The sequence below is a fragment of the Suncus etruscus genome, chromosome 8 (assembly GCF_024139225.1).
Source record: "Suncus etruscus isolate mSunEtr1 chromosome 8, mSunEtr1.pri.cur, whole genome shotgun sequence".
In the NCBI taxonomy this organism is placed as follows: domain Eukaryota; kingdom Metazoa; phylum Chordata; class Mammalia; order Eulipotyphla; family Soricidae; genus Suncus; species Suncus etruscus.
In genome coordinates this window covers 92,759,953-92,785,920 of record NC_064855.1, presented here as the reverse complement: position 1 = coordinate 92,785,920, position 25,968 = coordinate 92,759,953, and the positions used below count along the sequence as shown (strand labels likewise).

Below are 25,968 nucleotides of genomic sequence, written 5' to 3'. Positions count from 1 at the left end.
GAAAGACACATGGTTCAAAGTTCCACTTAAGTTTATTGCTGTTACACTCAAAGGAAACAGTCTTTTTAAACTGTATAAAGTTTCGATTACATTTGATATGTTATTATTCAGGAATGATAAGTGAAAGACAATTGAAACTGGAATTCCAGTGACTGCAATATCTATTTTGCAATTTTGAAAGATTAGAAGAGGAGGAGAAGGAAGATTTGACAAGAAAAATTCTCATTTTCTACATCTTATTTTTAAAAGCCCCACAAGTCTGCATAATTCAAATCTAGTTTTTCAAATAACCATGTAAATACCTAAGTATCAGAAAGCAAGAAAGGAAATTAAGGGCTCTCTCTAGTCTCAAATCGTATTAAATCAAGAGAAAAAGTAGTGTTGATGGGAAGGAAGGAAGGAAGGAAGGAAGGAAGGAAGGAAGGAAGGAAGGAAGGAAGGAAGGAAGGAAGGAAGGAAGGAAGGAAGGAAGGAAGGAAGGAAGGAAGGAAGGAAGGAAGGAAGGAAGGAAGGAAGGAAGGAAGGAAGGAAGGAAGGAAGGAAGGAAGGAAGGAAGGAAGGAAGGAAGGAAAGAAAGGAAAAAAAGGAAAGAAGGAATAAACAAACTATGTATGCTTTCAAAACCCAAATGAGAAGATAAACTACCTCCAATTAAAAGTGTCTCTAATTTAAAAGCTAAAAAGCCTATTCTCTGCACTCCCAGAGAATCCTGTACTTTCATCCTAACATCATGTTCTCTAACTGAACTCACCAGGACATTTCTTCGACTACAACTTGACCTCACTAATTCAGGACTTCCATTTCCCCGTCTGATATCTTTATAAACACCTGTCTCGGAGACAATGCTTTATCTGTACTAGTTATGTGATGCTTAAATGACTTCTGGGAAACCAAGATTTCCCTCTATTGGATTATGTGTCACCTTCTACTCTTTCTACCCAGAAACAGGTGTAAAGAATTATGCTCACAACTCACTCCAACAACCTCACACTCTCAAATAGTATTAAATTAGTATTAATTTATCAATATCATTAATAATTATTAATATTATTATAAAATATTTAATAAATAACATACTTAATAAAATAATAAGTTGGCATAATTATGAAGAGTTAATAATTATTAATGACAGTATTAATTAATGCTATCTCAAATAGTATTAAATTAAACCTCACACTGACAATCAATTATATCAGTCAACATGAAAGCATAAAACTCAGAAAAATACTTAACACTTGCAGTGACCGGTAATCTCAGAATGCCTGAGAGCAGAGGGCCAAGGAAATAGCTCAATAAGCATACACTGAGATCTTGAGTAGCACGGAGTTTAACACTAAATGTCCCAAAGAACTGATGGAGTGGCTCTGATTGACCTGAAACTGCAAGACCCAAGCAGCACCATGTCCTCATGCCATAGCATTTGAATCTACATGCTGGGTTGAATAAGAATCACCTGAAGTGAGCCCACAGGTTCCCTGAGCACTCACTGCCTTTGAGAGGCCCCTTCCCCCACAAAAGAAACAAAATGACAGCATTACAGTTACTATAGTACACACAATTTCTAACATTTGATTAATTCAACAATAGCAGTTCTACAGACAACTGGAAGGACAAAGTATCCAGACATATCATTCTAATAAGACAGGATAATCTCTTTAATGACAGCAACCCAGACCAAAAATATGTCTCTATGGTTTCCTTTTTGAAGGATGTAGTTATAGAATAAATACTCTGGTCAAAGAAAGCAAATTCCTTCAGCTGCCCAAGAATTGACTCGGGTCAACTACTTATCAGATGAGAATCTAAGTGAAGAGTCTTTGGAGCAATGAATGTAGGTCAGATTACTTTTGAAGATAGAGATCCTGACCAGAACATCTATCCCTTGTAGTCTCATCCAACAAGACATGTTATGTGTTATTATTGTTTTGAGTCTTTTTTGTTTTATTTTTGTTTTTATTTAGTAGAAAGCTGAGGAAAGAGAGATGGCTTCCAGGAACTTGTGGATCTTTCTAGGATACAAAAATCTAGCGTACAGGGTGAAAGGTAAACCGTGGTTCAGTGGTGGAGCACAAGGTTTGTGGATTTGAGGCCTTGGATTCAATTCCAGTATCAGATGTGCCACTACATTTTTGCTTGGTTTTGGGTTTTTGTTGTTGTTTAGTTTGGGAGTCACACCTAGTGATGCTCAGGGGTTACTCCTAGCTTTACGCTCAGGGGTTAATGCTCAGAGGACCATATGGGATGCCAGGGATCAAATCCTTGACAGCCTCATGCAAGGCAAAAATGCCCCACCCACTGTGCTATCTCTTTGCCCCCTACCTTTTTTTTTTTTTAACTCTTATTTTCCTTTTGGGCGAGCAGGAGAGATCATGACACACCCAATGGTGCTCCTGGCTAAGCACTCGGGAATAACTCTTGGCAGACTGCGGGGACCATATAAAATGCCAGGGATTGAAACCAGGTTACCCAGGGCAAGGCAATAAGGCCGAGACAAGGCAAGCACTCTACAGACTAATACAATCTCTCTGGCCCCATACTACGTTTTTTCCTAAAGTTAAGCAGTCTCGTATTCAAACTTTACAATGCAAAAGCATTTAAGATAGTTAAATATATAGTTGGGCTTATTTGTTGTTGTTTATTAATATCTTTATTTAAGCACCATGGTTACAAACATGTTTGTAGTTGGGTTTCAGTCATAAAAAAAAAAGTACACCCCAATTCCCTTTAGGAGTGTAACCTTCTGTGTCTGTTTCTTTTCTTTTTCTTTTTTCTTTTTTACCCCCTCTTCAGATCTGAAGCCAAGCGATCGCAATGCAAAGGAATGCAGATTTCTCTAGCAAGCAACTGCCACACACCCAAGAATGACCCACTGGTCTAAAGATGTGAGTGGTGCAGGCTGGGTCCTGGCTGTTTTAGTGCCTTTTAATTACTTGGTGGGAGGGAACATTTTAAAATAGTAACACACATGGACAGGTGGAAGTCACCATGCTCAAGTTACAAATCCAGGCTCAGAGACCATGAAGTTTGCTTTCTTCCAAACAGAGAATTGGTTTGGAAAACTCATTTGGAAGCCACTGAGGGAATGCAAAATCAGGTTCAAGTCCATCAGAGGTGGGAAAGACATCATTCAAAGTAGGGATATTTTCATTTCCATGAGGGAAAAAATGAGACACCAAAGTAAACCACACATTCCCGTTGCTATCTCCAGCTGAGTTTGGCAGATTTAAGGAGTGCCATCTGGAGCCTGGCTTTACAGTATTGCTGCAAACCCAAGCACCCCTTTGAAGCTTAAAAAAAAATAAACCCTTAAAATACCACCATGAGCCTACTTTATTTTCACAAGGGAATTATGTTAAAACCAATCTTGCCTGTAACTACTATATTACTCTTCCTTAAAAAAAAAAAAAAAAAAAAAAAGATCGGGGCCAAACCCAGTGGTGTTTGTGGGGACCTGATGGTGTAGTTCTCAAGTCTGGCAGTGCTGGGATGGCAAGCCCGCAGGAGATGCTCTGTGGGCCATGAACTGCCCGGATGAAACTCACAGCCACACACAGGTTAGGCAGGCATGTGCTCTAAAGTCTCAACTCCCTCTCCCAAGCCCACCAATATTCCTTCATCAACAATCATGCATAAGAACAAGATTCTTGAATTCATTTGGTAAGTGGTCTTTGAATTCAATCAATATTACCACTTAATTCACGTTCGATGGGTCAGAGAGATAGTACAGTGGGTAGGGTGTTTGTCCAATACATGACCAACCCAGATCGGATCCCCAATATCACATAGGGTCCCATGAGCACTTCCAAGAGTGACCCTGAGCACAGGAGTAAGAGCCAGGAGTAAGCCCTAAGTGTAGGTGGGTGTGGCCTAAAAACAAATTAATAAATAAAATTAAAATAAAATTGCAATTCTGGGGGCCGGGCAGTGGCGCTGAAGGTAAGGTGCCTGCCTTGCCTGCACTAGCCTTGGACGGACCGCGGTTCGATCCCCCGGTGTCCCATATGGTCCCCCAAGCCAGGAGCAACTTCTGAGCACATAGCCAGGAGTAACCCCTGAGCGTTACCGGGTGTGGCCCAAAAACCCCCCAAAAAATAAATAAATAAAATAAAATAAAATAAAATTGCAATTCTGGAGCTAAAAGAGAAATACCCTTCATAATAGGAAGTCTTTAGTTAAAAAAAATAATTTTTCTTTGCATGAATAAATTATATTCTTCAGCATTGCCATCCTTTAATTCTGTTATGAACAGAATGTATCTGTGGAAGTGTTAAAAACTGGATTGGAAATGTTAAGGGGGTGGAAAAAAGAAACATGTTTACAATCTGTTCCTTTTTTCTTTTTGCTTGAGAAATCTCAATACAGAAGTGGATGGAGTCATGGATTACATATAGGATTTAGTTTTGGAATTAATCTACCAGATAAATAAAAGTTTTGGTGCTCAGCCCTATCTTTGTGCCAACCTTCAGGCTATTCAGTTTGTTTTTCCATAAGAAGTGCTTTGTGGCTCTTAATAGGCAAATGCACCACATGGAGTATGACCTTCATGACTGGAGTACTCCAGTGGACTGAGGTCCATAATCACCATGATCACTCTTCTCAAGGCCTTTTCTAGAAAGTGCAGAGACAGCTCTGTGAGAGCTTCACCTTTTCTTTTTGGATTGGTGTGTTTCTAAGGTCAGCTGAATATTTCAAATTAATGTCAATGCATTAACATTATTATAATACAGATGCAATAATGTAATATTGCACTATAACATGGAAATAATTTAATAATCAGCAATGTATTTACTTATTGGCACACAAATTTAACTCTCAACCTGAGTAAACACAGCAGACAGACTAAGTTCTGCTGTAACCTTGCACTCACAGAAGGTAAGATACAAATCTGTTCAGCCATGTGGGGAAAAAAAGAAGTCAAGAAGAAGCTTCAACATTCACATTTCAAGTTTTTGCTGACTTATTTACTATATGTAGACCCAAAATCAACTGAACAATTTCAACGTAATTGGAAAATCCAGTCAATTTCCTAGAAATGAAATAATTCTGTTAGAACACTAGAGTGTTTCATTGGTGTAATTACAGAAATATAAAGTGGACTCTAGATTTGTATGGTAAAATGTTATTGCAGATTAAATAAAAAGGCTCATATTGCCAAAAAGAAGAGCATTTTGTAGGTTGTCTTCTGGATCACTGAATCCAACATCAATGACTCTTCACATCTACTGCTTTTTCTCAGTCATTCATTCTCACCACACACAACTGTCCTTGGCTCCAGGCCCTGTCTTACTTTCATGACAGTTGTCTACTAATGTAAGTCCCTCCCAATTGCAAACACAAGTTTATAAACTGTCCTTTCCTATTTGCTCTGAAGCTTTCATGAAAACATGTGTCATGGGCTGAACTTGTAAGAGACCCACAGAGGTCTACTAGTATTGAAAACTGCAAAATTCATCATGCACCATTCAAAATAATCAAATCACTGTCCACACTTGTTAATTCTATATTATTCATATGAGTAAAAAATTGTCAGTACTATTACTGCACACTCAAAAGTTATGAGCCTTTCCTTTGAATGCAAAGTATATTAAAATTACCTAAATTTTATAATTAAGCATTGCATTGTAGTAGAATATAAAAGTCTACCATTCAGTATCCTTGGTGTTCACATAATTATCATACTGGCAGAATGATACAAGTTGGAAATTGTAAGTCAAGGCTCTCAACCCTTGGCACTATTAATATCTGGGAAAGGAATATTCTTTGTTTTGTTATGGGGAATATGCTTGATATTAAAGGGTATGTAGACTGACCAGAAGCATCCCACATGCTTAGTCTGACCAGAATTACCTACTAACCAGAAGCATTCCACATGCTTAGTCTGACCCTAGGTACCCACATTCACTCACTCCAGTTACAAAAACTCTATCTTGAGACCAGAAACTAGAGATCAGCACTAGAAATCTATTCTTGCATGAGCATCACTTCCCTCATAAAAGGAAGCAAAAAACTTCAGACATTGTCCAGATATTGGGCTGGAGAGATAGTACAGAGTATAGAGCATTTGCTTTGCATGTGGCCAACCTGGCTTCATTCCTCTGCACCTCCTATGGTCACCCAAGCACCATCAGGAGTAATTCCTGAGTGCAGAGCCAAGAGTAATCCCCGAGTACTGCAAAATGTATCCCTCCTCCCCAAACAGAAACCTCCAGACATTACTATATACTATCCCCTGAGGGAGGGCAAGTTCCCTCAAGCTGAACATCACTGATCTAACCAGCACCAAGTCCTCTGACCAATATTAATGACAGATTTTTTTTTATAACCTACCGAAAACCTACATTAGAAAACTCTAAACGATAAAATGTGAGTTTTTACTTACTAAACAACTCTTTGCTTTCCTTGACGCCTGCTTCCTTGTATTAAAACATGATCTCAGGGCACAAAAAGTTGTAAGTGACATTTTCAAATTAGTTATCTGCCAGTTTGCTAACGAGAGACTTCCTAGCTTCTGAATGGAGCTCCAGAGCTTACCTCTGTTCTCTTTAGCCCACAACAGACAAGAGAGACATTTTCTAGGAGAATTAAGGTTTCCATTCGGACATTCTCACCGGTACTACTTAGGCACACCTTGCTTTTATGGACTTGTGGTTTCCACTGAAACAAGTTGTTCTACATACTTCCTACTTCAGCGGTAACTACGTGACCTCCCAGTTTCAGTTTGTTGGTAATTGCATTTCACAGAGAGCTGAGCCCAGATACTGATTTGCTCTGAACACTTTAGTCCCCCACAAAATAGACTCCCAAAAAAGTTTGGTACAGTTTCTGCACTTACCTTGGGAAGTCAACCCACCTGTTTTACCTAGTCCACAAACCCTCTCCAACACAGGCTACAGTTTCTAAGCTATGATTTTTCAGGGAGAAAATGTCTATGCTTCATAGACATTGATGAGAAAAAGACTTTCAAAATCAAAAATGTCTTTATTCACCAAGTAGTCTTTTTAATAGAATGTTAACTGCACAATAATGAATGACTTTTTTTTCACATTGGTATATTTTAGGAAAATTAAACAGACCTTACACACTGCAGAAATCAACAAGCCATTTTACATGATGAGACTTAGGGTCTCTCAACTACTTTTTGATTAGTCAGAAAACACAGACAGGTTCATTCTGTTCTGCACATTTCGCTAGATCTCTTAGAAAAGCATATTTAATTGAAAGGGGCATTTGAGGATCAAAATGATCCTTCACTTATAAGAATAGACTTTCAAATTACATCAGATCTTTAGGATACACTGCTGAATGGGCGAAAATGTTTTATAAAAGATATACAGGACAGAATTACTTTATGCAAAAACTACTGCTCATATTTAAGATCAGAAAGTTATTAAAGCAGAGAAAACAAATTATTTATGCAAAAAAACATTGAATGAGTAAAATACTAATCTCTGCACTTCTGTTATTTTGATAAAGGTGTTTATTTTCTTCATTTTCTCCCTCAGGAAAAAAATGTTTATTAAGTGTAAGAGTCATGATAAGGAAAGGTAGTCATTATTCCAAAATTGAAATATCTTTCTATCACATATATCTGGTAGCACGAGTTTATTCTGACTCACTAAAAGAAAATTAGATTTATAGTGAGGAAAAACAGTCTCACGAGAGCTTAAAACCAGATTTCCTGAAACTATATACTCATATATGGGCACCATTTTCCACCTAAAACCCAACAGAAACACCTGCGTACATTTTTATTCCCACTTTCACTTTCCTGTACTTACTATTAAAAGAAGAAAAAAGTTCATTTTTTAAAAATTAGCCATAATCGACAATTTGATTAAATCTACATGTTGATCCCAGGCACAGCTGTCTTTCTAATACTTGAGCTTCACTGCACTCTCTTTTACAGTCATAATTTAACCTTCATTCTGATTATAAAAACTAATTTTTAATCATTCTTTTACCTCAGAAGTTATACTAGAACCTCTAGATTCACTTTTCAGTAGTCAACATAAAGGGGAACCTCACCATTAGCAACCAAACATAATTGTGTTGGACATACAATAAAATATAAAGTAATATTCCGGTTATGACATACTGTCATAGACAGCTTCAGATCCACAGACCCCAAACTCATTTTACATATTCTGTTTTGGAATGAGAGCAGAGGAAGGAAGAAAGCGAAACCCTTTCCAGCTAATTGTGAACTCTCAAGAATTCTTTGCATTCAAGCTTACATTGAAAAAATAAATATAAATGTATAACAAGTCCAACTTACTTGACAGTGACGCGATTAGATAAATCCTGCAGATCTCCAGGATGGAAAAGCTGGGCTTCTTTCAATCCAATCTGTTCACAAGCTTTCAAAAAAACGTTTATATTATCCTGTGAAAAGAAGTAGAAAGTGATTGCTTAGCCGAGCTCTCTCCCTCTCTCTCTCTTTTTCTCTCTTGCTCTCTCAGACAAAAAAATTACCAATTTTTATGATATAACTTCCAAGCTTCAAAGTCCAATTACAGTCAGCAAAAAAGGAGGCAGTAAGACCAATTTCACATGTTCAAAAAAAAAAAAAAGAGAGAGAAACTGGTGTGTAGGCTTACTAAGGCTTTCAGTCTAGCAGAGCATAAGCAGTAGTGCTATCCTATGCTGGGCATATGCTGTTTCTGTGATCTTTGTGACTGGCATGTTAAACATTACCTGTTATAGGACAAGTGCCTAGCCACTGAACAGTAATCTACACTTTGATGTCAGCTCTGCTCTGCAAACAAACGCCCTCTTCCTAGCTTTGCACGGCAAGCTTCACCTCTCCTCTTTAAAAATAACTCCAGCTACTGACATTCACCCACCCAGAAACTGTTGGCAGGGAAGAAATAAGAGGAGGAACATTCTGTTTCTATGATTACAAATTACAGAACGACTGTGGAATAAATACCACACCTGGAATCTGGGTTTGGTTGCTGAGCCGGCTCTGACAGACAGAGAAACCTTGCCATAGGACCCAGGAGAAACCAGGCGTTCATTGGCTCATTCGCCTATTTTAGGTGTGGCACATGACTCATGCCCTGCACCTGCCCTGGGAACAGCCTCCAAAGATGAAAATGTAGGTTGTCCTCATATCTCATTTCCAGAACCAAATCCTTCGTTCACTAGACAGCACTTGCCATGAGTTTGCACTGCTCCAAACACTGACTCCAAAGCCACTCTCACAGGCGGCTGCATTTCCAAAGCAAGTTGGGCAAGCAGAATTGGTTTGAGCTTCCATCTTCACTCCTCTTACATACGTAAATATTGTACAGGGCTGAGCGTGTGATGATCCCATGTGAACTCGACCTTCACCCACTGGGGTTCTCAAGCAAGAGAGTGGCTTCCTAACATGCCAACACACGTCCCTCTATGTAAACAGAATGGCAACAGCATGTCTGTGGTGTGAACCTCAGTAAGCCTCCCAGAATCCTCACCTCCTTTCCTAGCAGATGGCTGTGAGCAACCAGAAGACCACCTACCACTGGGAGAAAAGCAAACATTCTTTGCCCTGTGAACTCAGCCTCACAGGAAAACAAGCAGGGTGGTGCAAGAAGGGAATGAAAAAAAGAAACAGAAACATGAAGAAAGTATAACTCGGGGCCGGAGAGATAGCATAGAGGTAAGGCGTTTGCCTTTCATGCAGAAGGTCATCGGTTCGAATCCCAGCGTCCCATATGGTCACCCGTGCCTGCCAGGAGCAATTTCTGAGCATGGAGCCAGGAGTAACCCCTGAGCACTGCCGGGTGTGACCCAAAAACCACAAAAAAAAAAAAAAAGTATAACTCAGCAAAAGGCAGGTAGGGTATGATGGGTATGAGGGGGGGCAGGGCAAACAAAGACATGGCAAAAGGAAAGCAATACTGATTGCAAAGGAACAAAGTGGGTTTTTTTATTTTTAAAGAAAAAATACTGTAGGATGAGAGATTACTCGGTTTAATAAAATAGTATATATCACCTAGCCTAGGCCAAAGCTGAAGCCCATGATTCACTTCAAATACAAGATCAAAGATTCAAGGATCTTAGAAGTCAAAAGTCAAACAGCTTCTTGATACAAAAATGTAATCTGATTTTGTGGGTAAAAAGGAAATAGCATATTGGGAAAATTCCAGGCAGAACAAATGTGATTATTTTGTTGTTTAGCACACAAAATTTCTCAGACCTATGCTATTTGTAATTACCACATGATTCAAATTAATGTTTTTAAAACGGATACTCAAAGAATCAGGCAAGAAAAAAATGGCTTGGTGACCCAGTAATCTAGGATACAAATATCAGATCAAAATATAGGTTAAGGGCCTAAGAGATAGTATAGTGGGCAAAGCGTTTGTTTGCCTTGCACACAACCAGATGAGGTTCTATTATTGGCATCCCATATGGTTCCCCAAGCCAGACAGAAGTGATTCTTGAGTGGAAAGCCAATAGGAATTCCTGAACACTACTGGGTATGGCACCTAAATCAAAAACTAAAAAACAAAAAGGGGGTAATAATCCATAAGAAGGCTTTTCTTGGATCAACTTAATTTGGTCTGACTTTAAATATTTTAACACATTCTTATAAGCAGCAAACCTACTGAAGTAAAAAACATTCTCACATATTTTATGAAAATAGAATTACATTAATATGGTTCTTTATAGGTAAGGACAATTTTTACTTGAATTCTTTAACTTCATGATTATAGTTCAGGTCACAGGTTTATAATAGTTGTTAACATATATGAATTTTTTTTTCACAATCACCAAAATAACCAAGGCACTCCGCCAATGTCCTTGTGTTACATCTTGAACATCTCATTCCTCCACTCTCTCACTCTGACCACTTGGTAATCTCAGTTAAATAATTCAAGGAACTGAAACTGTCTATTCCCTTGGTTTCTTTCTCAATATGCCACAGATAAGTGAGTCACTCAGTATTTGTTGATAAGGATTCATAAAAGATTCATAAAAGCCACACATGCCTCGAAATCTATCCAAGTATTTGGAAAGAAACCACTTAAAACCCAAGTGGCTATACTTCATTGAAGTTAAGGAAAAATGGAATTAAGTTCTAATTAAGTTCTAATTATTTAAAAAAAAAAAAAAAGCCTTTATAGTCAAAAGCAGACTCTCTATAAGGTAATTCAATGAAGCTCAAGCCAAAGTCACACATGACCTAGGCAACAAACAGGAACGGGTTATACACAGACCACAATTGTAACATAAATCATGTTTATTGGATTGGAGCCCAGTGGTAATTTAATTGAGTAATTTTGAAGAACCGATATAATGAGTTACCTATAAAAATATATAAAAATCATATAATTCTCATGTCTATTGGAAACATCGAGAAAAACAACATATTTAAAAGAAAGTTCTCGATTAATAGACTCATTTTCATTTGAAGCTAGCAAAACCTTTAAAATCCAAACAATGGGAAAGCCTGATACAAATCTATCTTGTTGTATTGGTAGCCAGGACTCCAAGTTAGTTCTGCTACAAACCAAATGTGTGTGGTTTTGGAAACATTAACCTTTCTGGCCTCTTTTTCCTCATCTGTGAAATTGAGTAGTTTATGGATCTGTAACCCATTACACCAAGGGCAAACTTCTTTCAGCATTGGGATGGAAGGTCTGCCCTCCACAGCCCAACCCTTCACACAAATATTTCATACTTCATGTCAAAAGCCTGTGTTAGCCATGTGCAATTTCTACACTATGAAAACCAAAAGTGGTTTCTCAAAAATAAACCACCAAAACAAGGACCCTCAATTTCTACAGTAGACTTCTTATAGCTTTAAATTTTTATATGACTGTCAGTAAAAGCAGAGACTAGATAAATGGTAAACATTGAAGATTTTTCAAATTCTCTCTTAAATGCCTCTACAATTCTCAGTCCTAAATTAATTGTAAGAGCAGTCATAATAAGTGTGAGGTTGAGGGGCAAGCTGAATTTACAGTCTGATCAAATAAAGAAGACATAATATTGGAGACAAGATGTGAAAATTACAAAGTTTACCTTAATTCCAGGTTTAATATCATTGCAATATGGTGCCAGTATTGATACTATAGCATTGGTTATATATTATTGGTATTATATCATATAATATTATATAGGACAATATAGAGTATAAAGACACTATAATATAGGCCATAGTATAAAAGTATGGTATAAATAGTAAATGATAGGTACTATAGTATCCCTAGAAAATTATTTATGCATTCAGTTTCTAAAAGTCATGAATTTTTTATTGTTATAAATTAGATGATTCTGTCCTGTGGTCCTTTTATCAGGCTGCATATAAGATGTCTGACAGGTTTCCTGGGGTTTGAGGTCTCGGCTCTGAAGGTCATTCATATATAGGCCAGCAAATTAGAGCAAATGGAAAGTAGGAAGTCACAGCTCTTTAACAAGTGGTTATAGCCAAAGGGCTGTTCAACGAAGACAATGACCCAAGATCAAGATGGAAACTGCATGTCTCTTGTTCTAGTTTTGCAAGCCAATTCACTATTTCCTCAGCATCCCATTGTTATATGCGACTTCCCTATATAACATAGGATGACTTACACAAGAACACAAATGGCAAGAGATGAGAATCAACTTTAAAGATTGAGAATCTCAGTTTACTTTCTAGTGCCTGTTTCAAGTCTCTTTCACATGCCAAATTCACTAATGCACTCCCCAAAATTTCCATCCATATACAAAATGACTTCAAACTCCACAATCTAAATCAAATTGGGATGTGCAAGAGGTAAGGACTGGCTTTAAGTGCCTGATTGAAATTGTTTTATTTCTGCCTTGTTTTGTTTGGGGGCCACACCTGGCAGCGCTCAGAGAACCATATATGGTGTTGGCGATCAAACTTAGGTCAACTCCCATTTCAAAGATGGGGAAATAAAGCACATAAGGGAATGACTGAATCAGTGATTAAGTGAAATCTTGAGAACTTTTAAATCATAAATTAAAATTTTAAATAATTTGGTTCTGAGACTTGGGAATAATTCATGGTCTTTTGTTTTATCCTTTGGAATCTTCATTCCACTTTCATCCCATCATCTTCTGTTTCCTATGAAAAATACTCTTATTTGTGGCTTTATAGGTTTGCTTTTGTTTTGGGGTTACACCCAAGATGCTCAGGACTCATTCCTGACTTTACATCTCCAATTTGCTCCTGGTAGGGCTTGGGGATCAAACCCAAGTCAGTCACATGCAAAGCCAGCATCCAACCTGCTATACTATTTTTCCAACATTTGTATGTGTGAAGTTTAGAAGATTACAAAGCTCTAATTTTATCATTTTTGTCTTTTATTTGGGGGTTTAACTTAGTATTTTTGTAAATAAAATGCCCTCAAAAATACTATTTTCTGTGAATCTTGTTGAACTTCATTCCATTGGCAAAAGTCATACCCACAGTCAATTCAAGAGAAGTCTCTGCCTTAGACTTCTGAAATAAGTGAATGACAACACTGTTGTGTTTCTTGAGAGTCTTATTGCTTCACCAAAGAGAATTCCAAGGTGCCACTTTGGATCTTTTAAGATTTTAATAGGTATTTATCAGGATGAAGCCACACCCTCAGCTTCATTTCTAGATCTTGTTTTTCTTCCATTACTCCTTGTTTGATCTTTAACTGAGATTTATTTCTCAATTATTACGATTGACTAACTACATGGATTAATAATTTCAAACCCAACAATTCCTATGTCTTTCATTTTTAACATTTTACTTTCTCATTCACTCCACATTTGACAATAGTTAACAATAGAAAGACGTCTGATTAAATAACAAGTGGAAATTTCTTAAGATAGGTCACCAATTTAATTTAGTGTGATCGATAGGTATAAGAAATTGAATTTTTATTAGCAATCAATTGAATTAAGTGGCAAGACCAAGATGGTCAAATAGGGAAAATCTGTGCAGCACCCCAAGGCCATAGGGGAAAAAAATCACATTTAAAATTAAAATACTTTCAGAATTCTGTCTGAGACTCTACTTAAGAAACCCAGAAGAGGAATCCCAATATGAAGCAACAAGTTGCAGCTCTAATTCAAAAATTGAGTCTTCATATAGCACCACATGTAATGAATATATGGAAGAAGTCATTAATTTCTCTAGGTAAGAAAAAAAGCCAGAGTAGTGGCGCAAGCAGTACGGCATCTCTGCCTTGCCCCTTCTAGCCTAGGACAGACCGTGGTTTGATCCCTCGGCATCCCATATGGTCTCCTAAGCCAGGAATAACCCCTGAGGATCACCAGATGTGGCCCAAAAATCAAAACAAAACAAAAGAACAAAAGCATCTCAAATATATCAGAACTTTCTAAACACCCTGAAAAAGATTTCTAAACAACAATCTATTTTTTTCTCTTTTTTAAAATTATTTTATTGAGATTATTGTGAATTACAAGTTCTTCATAATTAGATTTCAGACATACAGTGATAGTGAATTAGAGGTTACCATTGTTAACCTCTCTTTACCAAAGTTCCCAGCATGAATTTCATACCTCAACCCTTAGCCTAGAACAGTAATGCATTTTATGTTTAATTGTTATAGTTTGGGTTTTTTGATGCTATTATCATTGACTTTGGCATGGAGATTTAGTTTTGAACTTTTTTTTCCTCTACCAATGCACCTGAAACCACTTGGTCCCTTGGCCTCATCTTTTTTTTTTTTTTTTAACCTTTACACATAAAATATCTTATGGGAAGAGAGAAGAACCATTATAAACTACAAGTAAGTATTTTCTTTTATCTGATGTCCATTAAAATTTAGCAATGCCGGATCGAATCTCGGCATCCCATATGGTCTCCTGTGCCTGCCAGGAGCGATTTCTGAGCAGACAGCCAGGAGTATCCCCTGAGTGCCTCCGGGTGTGGCCCCCCCCCAAAAAAAAGAGAGAGAAAAAAGAAAAGAAAAAATATAAAGCGGGCAAATTAGATGGAAAAGTTTTTTATGCAAGAGAAAGATAAGATAAAATAATATAAAATAAAAAGGAGACATCAACTTCAATATCTATCCCAAAATAAAGACGTCAAAAAAACAATCAATCAAGCAATAAATATATATGTGGAAAATGATTATTTTGTGCTTTTTTTTGCTTTTTTTTTTTTTTTCTTTTTCCCCCTGCATAGACACAGTAATTATTGGGGATATTATAGAGGGAATTCCCTTGGCCTAGGAGATACAGGGTTTCTCCATCCCTGAAGTATACTGTCATGGGATTAACTATAGACTCCTTGCATGATCATTTACTCTCCCCTCGGTGCTTTTGTGGTGTATGGAAGACTTCTGCTTCGTCATGGATGGTAAAATCAGTCCTCTGTATCTAGAGATCTTGGTGACTGTGCAGCTCAAGGAATGGAGCTTGAGGCCGGGCGGTGGTGCTAAAGGTAAGGTGCCTGCCTTGCCTGCGCTAGCCTTGGACGGACCTCGGTTCAATCCCCCGGTGTCCCATATGGTCCCCCAAGCCAGGAGCAACTTCTGAGCGCATAGCCAGGAGTAACTCCTGAGCGTTACTGGGTGTGGCCCAAAAACCAAAAAAAAAAAAAAAAAAAAAGGAATGGAGCTTATGATGAAGGCTTTCTTTGTGGTTCTAGCAGTTCTGCTTCTTCAGTGTCATTTTAATTTCTAAACAACAATCTTAATGATGCTAATATGAATAAATCAATGGGGAATAATTGTTAAAAGAATGAAGATGGTATGAGAAAAATTAAAAATTAATGAGCAAAAGCAAGGCCTTTTTCCTCTGGAGAGTCCTTTTACCAAAGAGATTTTTACATAACACTATGTGTATAAGTATTAAAATAAGCATACCAAACATTTATTAATAATAAATTATAATCTTTTAAATGACCCCCCCCCACATTCAGTTATGTAACCACGTATGGGGCCACAACCCATCATTTAAGATGTTTGAAACTAAAATATCTGAACTGAAAAAAAAAATACAGTAAGAGAATGCAGTGTGAGGGAAAAAATACAGTAAGAGACTCAACAGCAAAACAGGAAAAAAATAGGAGGTAAAACCATAAAGCTTGAAGGTAATCTAGAAGAAATCATCAAAAGACAACACAATAAAGGAAAAGGAATTTTGGTTTGGGGGCCACTTCCAGCAGTTTGAAGTCTATGAGGTATCTGGGATCAAACCTGACCCTCTTTCATGTAAAGTATGCCTAGCCCTTGAGTTACACTCATTTATCTTTGTGTGTATGTGTGCATGTCTAGTGGTTGAATTCAGGATCTCACACATGCAACGGAAAGCACTCTACTACTGAGTTATTTCCATGATCCCTCCAGAAAAATAATTAAAAATTTTATAATTGTTTACAATAGTTCACAAGTCATTGTTTTATACTTGCAAGGTTACTTTATCATGCTTCCAACAGAGTGTCAATAGCCAAAATCATGGACCCACGATCCCCACTCTATCCTTTTGTTACCACAGATTGCTCCTCTGTTTGAACAATCTCAGAGCTGGTTTCCAAAAGGGACTATCTTATCATTTGCTTTGATTCTTAGAAAAACATAAAGGTTTTAAATCACAAAAACATAGGAGATTTGTGCAAAAGCATCAAAGAAACAATATTTGCATTCCAGGGTTCCAAAGATGAGAAAAGAAAGCAGGAGAATTCATAATTGAAAAAACAAGAGCTGAGAGTTTTCCCAGAAAGAATGGAGATATTTATCTAGATCCAGGAAGCTTAAAAAAATCACAAACAAAATGTAAATAGATAGACACCATGACATGTTGTAATCAAAATGGCAAGAACCAAAGCTATGGAAAGAATGCTAAAATGAGCAAGAGCTAAGTGAAAGAAAATTCACAATTAAACATAACTACATAAAACTCACAGCAGATTTCCAAAGTGAATCTCTACAGGATCAGAGGGGATGGCATAACATATCTAAACTGTTAAGTAAAAATTACTTCTAATCAAGAATGGCCTATCTCATATATGAGGAAGCAATAAAAAGTTTTTCAAAACCTGAAAAAGAAAACTAACAGTAGTAAGATTAAAAAAAAAGATTGGAAGTAATAATGGGATCTTATATATACATTCCAAATGAAGGGATATCAAAGTTTATAAAGTAACTAGAAGTAGACCTAAAGAATGACTGCAACAGCAGCACAACAGTAAAAGGTAACTTTAACATTCCACTTTCACCAATAGATCAGTCAGACAAAATTAATAAGAAATCCTATCTTCAATGAGTAATTGGAAGTACTTTTCACTATCCACAATAGCCAAAATCTAGAAACAACTCAAGTATCCAAGAATAGATGGCTGGATAAAGAAACTATTGGACATACACAATGGAATATTACTTGATTGTAAGAAAAGATAAAATCATGAAATGTGCTGCTACATAGAGAGACCTGAAGAATATGAACATGAAGTAAGTCAGAGGAATAACAACATGCAGAATGATCCTTTTATGCAAGATATGAAGAAACATAATGGTGGAATAGCAAACCTCAAAGACCATGGAAATAAAGAACATGAAAAGTGGTATTCAGTAACATTTATGGTGGAGGGAAGCATTCAACTAGGAGGAAAAGTTGGTGCCAAAAGATGATAAAATGATAGCTATGAAACTCTGCCAGTTCAAGGACTGTAAGCCACAGTGCAATTTTTATATATAAAAACTATATACATATATAAATATATTCTCTTATAGAAACAAACTGATAAATGGGAAGCAAATGACAAGTGTGAATATTGGTGGAGAGAAGTGAATAGTGGTGAAAGAATTGGTGTTGAAATATTGTATGCCTGAAACCCATTCATAAATAACTTTAATTTCAAGGTGAATAATAAAGAAAAAGTGTTTGCCATCACTTGCAATTTTAGAGAAATACAAATCAGAAAAAAATAACATGTCATCTCAGTCTGTGAGAATAGCATATAACAAAAGCCTGGAAACAGTCAGTGTTGGTGGGGTGGTGACAATAAAGGAACTTTATTCACTGTTGGTAGAAATGTCATCTGGTTCAGTCTCTTTGGAAAGTAATATGAAGATATCTCAAAAAAAGTAATTATAACTCCTATATGATCCAGTGATACCACTTTTTGGAAACTGCCCCCATTACACAAAAACATGAATTTGAAAGGATAGCTATTTGAGAGGCTATCTCAGCATAGTACAATAACCAAGGAACCAAGACAACCCAAATGCACAAATACAGATGATTTGATCAAGTATTTATAATGTATATCACATCAAAAGACTAAAATGATAAAGCCGTGCCACTTATGCTATATAGATGAATATAGAAGGTATCATACTGAATAAATTCAGTCAGAAGGAAAAGAATTGATACAAAAATTTAGATGTGGGATTCAAAGAGACACAGTAAAGGAACAACAAATGACCAAAGACAGTAGACCTGGATAGTTAGTTCCCAGAACTAAGTTTGGAGGGTAAAGAAAAGAAGGCTGGGGCCCGGAGAGATAGCACAGCGGCATTTGCCTTGCAAGCAGCCTATCCAGGACCAAAGGTGGTTGGTTCGAATCCCGGTGTCCCATATGGTCCCCCGTGCCTGCCAGGAGCTAGTTCTGAGCAGACAGCAGGAGTAACCCCTGAGCAATGCCGAAGAAGAAGAAGAAGAAGAAGAAGAAGAAGAAGAAGAAGAAGAAGAAGAAGAAGAAGAAGAAGAAGAAGAAGAAGAAGAAGAAGAAGAAGAAGAAGAAGAAGAAGAAGAAGAAGAAGAATCATTCTTTTCTGCTGCACATGGAACATTCTCTAGAGTAGACCACATGCTGGGACATAAACCAAGTGTCAATAAAGTCGCAGATTGCAATCGTATCATGTATCATTTCAAATCACAACATTATAAAAGTAGAAATTGACCATAAAAAGCAAGTTGGAAAAACCTCAAATATTTGGAGACTAAACAAAATATTTTTAAATACTATTGAGACAAGATTGAAATCAAGGGGGGAAAAAATAAAAGAATTCAGAAAACAATTGAGAATGAAGACTCAAGCTATCACAATACATGAGTTATCACAAAAGTGGGAATAAGAGAGAAGGAAGGCAATCCAGGCTTACATCAAGAAACCAAGAATTGTGGGAGGAGCAATGGTACAGTGGGTGGGGAACTCGCCTTGCATGCAGTCAACCTGGGTTCTATGACAGGCACTTTTATAAGTTTCTACATTGTAGTTCACAGTATGATTACTGGTAGGGTTTCATGTAAAACACTTCAGCACACCTCCATAATCCTGGAGTAGTCACCTCTCCCTACCACTGTTGTAGTGTTCTCTTCACTGTCCTATTCCCCCTATTCCCACCATGGTATACCTTATATATAAGACTATTTCACATGTTCTTTGTTTCTACTATAAACATTTGTTATTCCTTTAATGTTTTTTCATGCCCTCCATATCAGAGAATCTTTCTGTGTCTATCTCTCAGAATGACACCCTCCAGATCAATCCATATTGCAGCAAGTTGCATGACTTTATCTTTTCTTATAGTCAAGTAGTATTCCATTGTTTATTATACCATAGTCTATCTAGTCACTGTTCTTGGACACTTGAGTTGCTTCCAACATTCGGTTATTGTGAAAGTACTGCAGTGAACAAAGGAGTTTAAATGTCTTTTTTAAATAGAGTTTGGGAGGTAGCTGCCAAGAAGTGAAATTGCTGGGACATATGGAAGCTCTATTCCTAATTTTTTAAGATGAGTCATACCACTTTCTTAAAAGGCTAAATCAGTCAATACTTCTACTAACAATAAATGAGGGTACAGGGCAACATCTTCACCCAAATTTCCCAAATGAACATTACCCTAGAAATGTTCCCCAACCATGTAATATTTCCAGGTTATGCCAAGGAAGGCTCTGACCCTATTTTAAACATAATTCAAACCCTTTGTAAATGCTTTCCAATTTCTGAACCTGAGTGCAAAAGAAAGCAGATTAATTTACTCTAAGGCCTAGAGGATCAGTAACTTTGAATCCTTTCATATTTATGATATGGCATCAAAGTCTCAGTCTTTTTCTGATCTTGAAATGAATGCTTCCCCATAAATTAGTAGGTATTTGTCAACTATGAAGAGATTGTAACCACTGGATATTAGGAATAGTGATATCTCGTCAGCCATGTGAGAATCACCAGTGGGACCATGCAAGGTTATCTTCAAATAAGAGTAATACAGGCAGTTATAGAACAGCTAGTCTAGTCTTTAATACTTACATGATCAGCATCCCCCAAGAGCTTATCAAACATGCAAATTTCTAGCACCATCCCAGACCTGTGAATGAAACACCCATTCTAAGCTGTCCATGTTATTCGAGGCTTTATAGGTGAATTGTATGGAAAATAAAATATTTTCTGGAATATGTCTGGAAATATTCCCATCAACTATGCCTTAAAGCATTAATTCTCTTTAGTGGAAACAATAATCACCTAGGAATTATAATACTTTCACCAAAAGAACTGAATTCCATTCTTATATACTAATTGTGATGTACACTAAATTACTTTAAAGTGACTCCTACATACCAAGGCAACTGCCATAAATACAAAGTTATATTTTTATTATAGTTTCCATTGCAGAAACAGTCTGGTCACAATTTTGATCACCTGGCACTATTTTATTTTGGAAAATGTACCCTCTAATTTATGACATGGTTAATAATAAATGTATCTGTGAAATAACACCTATATTTTATGACCACAATATGGGTCAACACTCAAAAAATCAACTTCATTCACTGCAAAGAAAATAAGCAACTAAATCTTTAGCTTTCACTTCAGTTTTTATTTCTCCACAAAGAAAAGGCTTGGCTTTTATTTGCTAATAAAGAAGGAACCAGAACAAGGAGAAAAGTTTTGTCTCTTGTGAAAATGGTGTTGGAAAGCAAGTAGGAATGCTTAAAAGGAACTGTGCTTGACATGATCCATGATCATTAAGCCAGCAGTATGAGGATTTGATTTTGCTCCAGCACTGCTTGGCAAAACAAGAGTAAAAATCAACCCCAACGAGGCAGAACAGAGTTGGCAAATTAGGGCACAGGAGGTCAGGGAATGAGAGTTGAGTTCTCTCTAGAGGATAGCACTGAAATAATTAATCAACTCAGATTACAATGAACTGTACAGCAGCAATAACTGACTTTTACATACTGCAATATGAATTAAGGTACAGTCTTGTATATTACTTGTCGCATTAAACTTCACATTCAAAATGAAGCAATTCTAAACCTCCTACTCTTTCAAAGAAAATGCTGAATTAGATAATTAAGTTCTGTCCAAAAGCACACTGGTGGTTTTGGGGGTAGGCGATGAGGAGGTTGATAGTTTTTTAAAAATCTCAAATTATCTATGTGACTCATATTATCCATGTGATATGTTCTAAGGTCATGCAATAAAGTCTCACATGTTTTGTAGAAAACAGTACAGCAAAACTTTGAACTCTCTCGAAAGTCAGGTTCCCTCCCGCTTTCAAGATCACTGTGACAGCAGATGTGTTGTGATCATCATTCCAGTCACTAGGACTTTATCTTTATGGACTCACTTTTCCTCACTTCCATATCAAGAAACTCCAAAGGCCCTATAATTGACATTTTAAATGATAAATATATTTTTAATTTTTTAAACTTTAATCAATCCTCTCTTTCTCCTGTATGACAGCCCCTTAGCTATCCTTTCACCAGATACCACATGTTTCCTGATTTTCTCAAAGACCCTTATCCCTAATGTGACATATTTTTAGTTCCCACATTAACCCATTGGTTTACTATTAAACATAATTTTTCCAGATATACATTTTTATACTTCTTATTACTATCAAGTAGCATTCTAGGGCATTTTTTTTTTTTGGGTCACACCCGGCCATGCTCAGGGGTTACTCCTGGTTCCAAGCTCAGAAATTGCTCCTGGCAGGCACAGGGGACCATATGGGATGCCAGGATTCGAACCACCAACCTTCTGCATAAAAGGCAAATGCCTTACCTCCATGCTATCTCTCCAGCCTCCATTCTAGGGCATTTTATCTGAATTATCACATGTATCTATTTTAGTAAATATTGATTTATAATATATAAAATTTGGGGTATTAATCCCCTTACTTTACGCTATATAGTCTATCAAATTGCCTCCCAAGTCACATTTCCTCCATTTGCCTTCTGCTTTCTTTCTGGTAACAACTACATTTATCAGACTGTCAGTGCTTTTTCTGCGGGGGGAGTTGAAAGTTGATTTGTTTCTTTACATCTCACAGATAGTGAAATCATCCAATAAAGTTTTTCATTTTCTGACATTACAGTCAACATGAATACCTCACATTCCATCCATGTATCATCATTAAAGACTTCATATTTTCTAATACCTGAATAATATTCTATCAAGTATTTAGACCATAGATCCTTCAACCATTCCTTGAACATTTAAATTGATATCATGTCTTGGGTCTTATAAGCAATAGCACACTACAGGCTTTTATTTAAAAACAAAGAACTTTTGGCAATTTTTTAGATTATTTTTTCCTTTGGGGCTTTGAGGCCACAGATATTAGGGGAAATTTGAAAGTGATAGTGCATATTTAATAGGAAAATATCTATAGAATTGTCAAAATGATGGGATATAATAAAATGGTCAGTAAATGGAGAGAATTCATCAAATTTCTTGATATAAACAATGGGTATTCCATATTGTGGCTATTATATATTATTATATTAGTTATGTTATGTTATATTATATTATGCTGTATTATATTATTTTATCAACTAAGTGAGAGTATATCCAATGCTGGTAGCCTATTGACAATAACATAACAGTTCAAAGGAAAATGACCTGTGACTTTCAGTGCACCAAGAGATTAAATTTTAATTTTAAAAGAATATAATTCTAAATTGAAAATAACTTCATCCCACCAGTGAGACACGTTGCATAAAAGCATGATTAATTGTAAAGATAATAGAACCACTGGACTTGGTGTTAATTTTTCAATTAAAAGAGGGTTGCAGGGCCAGTGAGAAGGTTCTAAGAGCTAGATGGATAACATGCCATGAATTCAGGAGACACAAGTTTGATTCCCAATAGGGCATAATCCCTAAGTATAGAGCTAGAAATAGCTCCCAGGCACTTCTGGATGTGGCACTACAAACAAACTGAATAAATAAATTATAGTTGCAGTTTATGTGTGATAATTGTGCTTTTAGAGATTGAGCCCATCAAAATCATTTTCAGTCATTCCAGTCCTTTATAATGGAATGTTAGCAATGCCACTTCTCAGTATTTCTTAACGGAGGGAAGGTGCCATATAACACTCTAAAGGTTACCAAGTATCCCAAGGGGATTACAGTTCAAGACTAGGGTTTCCACTGATAGGATGGAGGACCAGAGGAAAGAAAGAAGGTTGAAAGGGGGCTACAGTTTTAAAAAATTGATAAACACTTGAATTAATACTTCAAATTTACAAACTGAACAAAGTACATAGATGAGTATATGTATATATGAAAAGTACAATATACTTTTCATCCCATTTTTATTTAACTAAGACTGCACAGAGCTCTATGGCGAACTCCTAAGTACTTCTCTCCGAGTGTACATTCATTTACATTTTAAACCCTTGAAATTTAATTTTCACTAAACAAAGATTTCAACTATGGACATGACTACTTTTGCTTTATCCTGATTATACCAATATTATTATATTTTCTTTAATCTGACCACAAATACTTAGCAGTAATAAACATATGTCTATCAGAGAAGGTTATCAATGAATAAAATGGGTACAATACCAGAGACATAACAAGGAAAATAAACAATCCCTACCTAATTATAGGATATCTATGTAAGAGTTGTTTGAAAAAAAAAATGCAAGTTTACTATTGCAAAACTTATTTTAAAGTGTCAGAAATTGATATTTTATCTAAAATCACAGTGTATACAAATGATTATTTACATTTTTAAAGCAAGCAAAAAGATTTATAAGTAAATCAAATAAAATCCATGAACATGTTTTACATAATGAAAGACTATCCCAGGCTCCATCCTAGGAACAGCATAATGACCAAGACCACCAATTACAGAAGATGGATTAAAACGACATTGAAGAAACAAAACTGCTAGAACCACAATAAAGACTTCATCATAAGCTCCATTCCTTGAGCTGTACAGACACCAGGATCTCTAGATACAGAGGTCTGATTTTACCATCCATGACGAAGCAGAAGTCTTCCATACACCACAAAAGCACCAAGGGGAGAGTAAATGATCATGCAAGGAGTCTATAGTTAATCCCATGACAGTATACTTCAAGAGTGGAGAAACCCTGTATGTCCTAGGCCACGGGAATTCCCTCTATAATGTCCCCAATAGTTACTGTGCCTGTGCAGGGGGGAAAAGAAAAAAAAAAAGCACACAATAATCTTTTATCCACTTATATTTAATTATTGATTGATTTTTTTTGACTTCTTTATTTTGGTGTAGATATTGAAGTTGATGTCTTCAATTTTATTTTATTTTATTTTATCTATCTCTTTCTTTTTGCACTCCCGCATAGTTTGATTTCAGGACCAAGACTATTGTGTGGAGCTTGTTTTTATTGCTGCAGTGTTTTTATTTGATATTTCTTTCTGTATTGTTGTGGTGTTTCAATTACCTTTTTCCTGTCCTCTCTCAAACTGAGGTTGAAATCCTCTAAAAGGACACCGCCCATTTTCAGCTTATTAGATTTTTTACCCCATTCTATTGCTTTTCTTTCCTTCACACAAAACCACATAATTCGAACTATCTAGCTCCGCCTCTCAAATAGAGGGGGAAACAAGGGAGGGTACCAGGACCAAACAGATATATGATCACTAGTAGTAAGCTAGACACAGAGGGGACCACTTACTCCAGCAGCCTGGGGGGTGAGGGTGGGGGATATGGGTTGCAGGAAGGGAACGGGGGTGGAGAAAGGACAATTCGGTGATGGAAACTCCCCTAATTCAATGTTAATATGTCCCTAAAATACTACTGTGAAAGATATGTAATCCAATATGATCAAAAAAAAAACCATGAACATGTTTTAATAACCAGGGGATCTCCTGGACTTTTACATGGAACCAGCTTAGCATGACCTGTTTCGAAACAACTGTTTATAGTAGACAAATCTGGTATCAGGTAATTCCATGTTTTTAAACAGCCACAAATCATTCTTTTCATTATTATTTCCAGAACATAACTATGTTATGACCTGTTTGAATATTTGCAAATCTGAAATCCTATGTAAACTGCTACATCTTCCAGAGACTCAAGACTTCCTTTCCCTCCACCAGCACTCAGCTCTATATTGATCATCTCAATAAACTGTCAATGTAAAACTTTTTAATTCCCTTTCTATCCATTACCAATTACTACACAAAATATTTCCAAAATATTTGGAAACCAACCACTTCTCTCATCACTCCTTTCCTGAACTATTTATATATTAAAGATCACTATGGGATGAACTACATCTGATTATAGACATTGAGAAGTCCAGTGTTCTTCCTATCTATAAGCATCACGCTTAATTTTATTGACAGTGTAGTTCCAATCCAAATCCAAAGGCTTAAGAAGCAGAAGGGTCCAGTGGGAAGGTATGAAAACTGACAAGCAAGAGACCCAAGAAGACCCAAAATTTAAGTCCAACTTGATTTGAAAAGATCAGTATTTCAGCTCGTAGAATCAGTGATAGTTTCCTCTTACCAGACAGTGGCCTTTTTATTCTATTCGCTGATTAGATGAGGCCTTCACCCACTAGGAAGAGTTTTATTCACCAAGTCTACTGATTAAAATGTTACTCTCACCCAAAAATGTCTTCTCAGGCATATCCAAAATGTTTGAACAAAAAATATGGTCACTTCATGGGCCAGACAAATTAGCACACAAAATTAATCATTAAAGGTACTTAACTTAAAATTACTCTATGGTTTTTTTTGTTTGGGGGCTATGTGGCATTGCTAACAAGTTACTCCTGGCTCTGCGCTCAAAAGTCATTCTTG

At 36.6% G+C, this 25,968-nt stretch overlaps 1 protein-coding gene across 4 annotated transcripts in view; it reads right to left on the bottom strand.

Moving 5' to 3' along the window:
- LMO7 (LIM domain 7) overlaps window positions 1-8,401 on the bottom strand; it is a 102,202-nt gene extending 93,801 nt beyond the window's left edge. For 3 of the 4 annotated variants that reach the window (XM_049778946.1, XM_049778944.1, XM_049778945.1), the window contains exon 1: window positions 8,276-8,401. The gene's annotated coding sequence lies outside the window, so the exon portion shown is untranslated. The remainder of the gene's footprint in view (window positions 1-8,275) is intronic. The other variant, XM_049778947.1, reaches the window with a different exon arrangement.
- Between the last annotated feature and the right edge of the window lie 17,567 nt (window positions 8,402-25,968).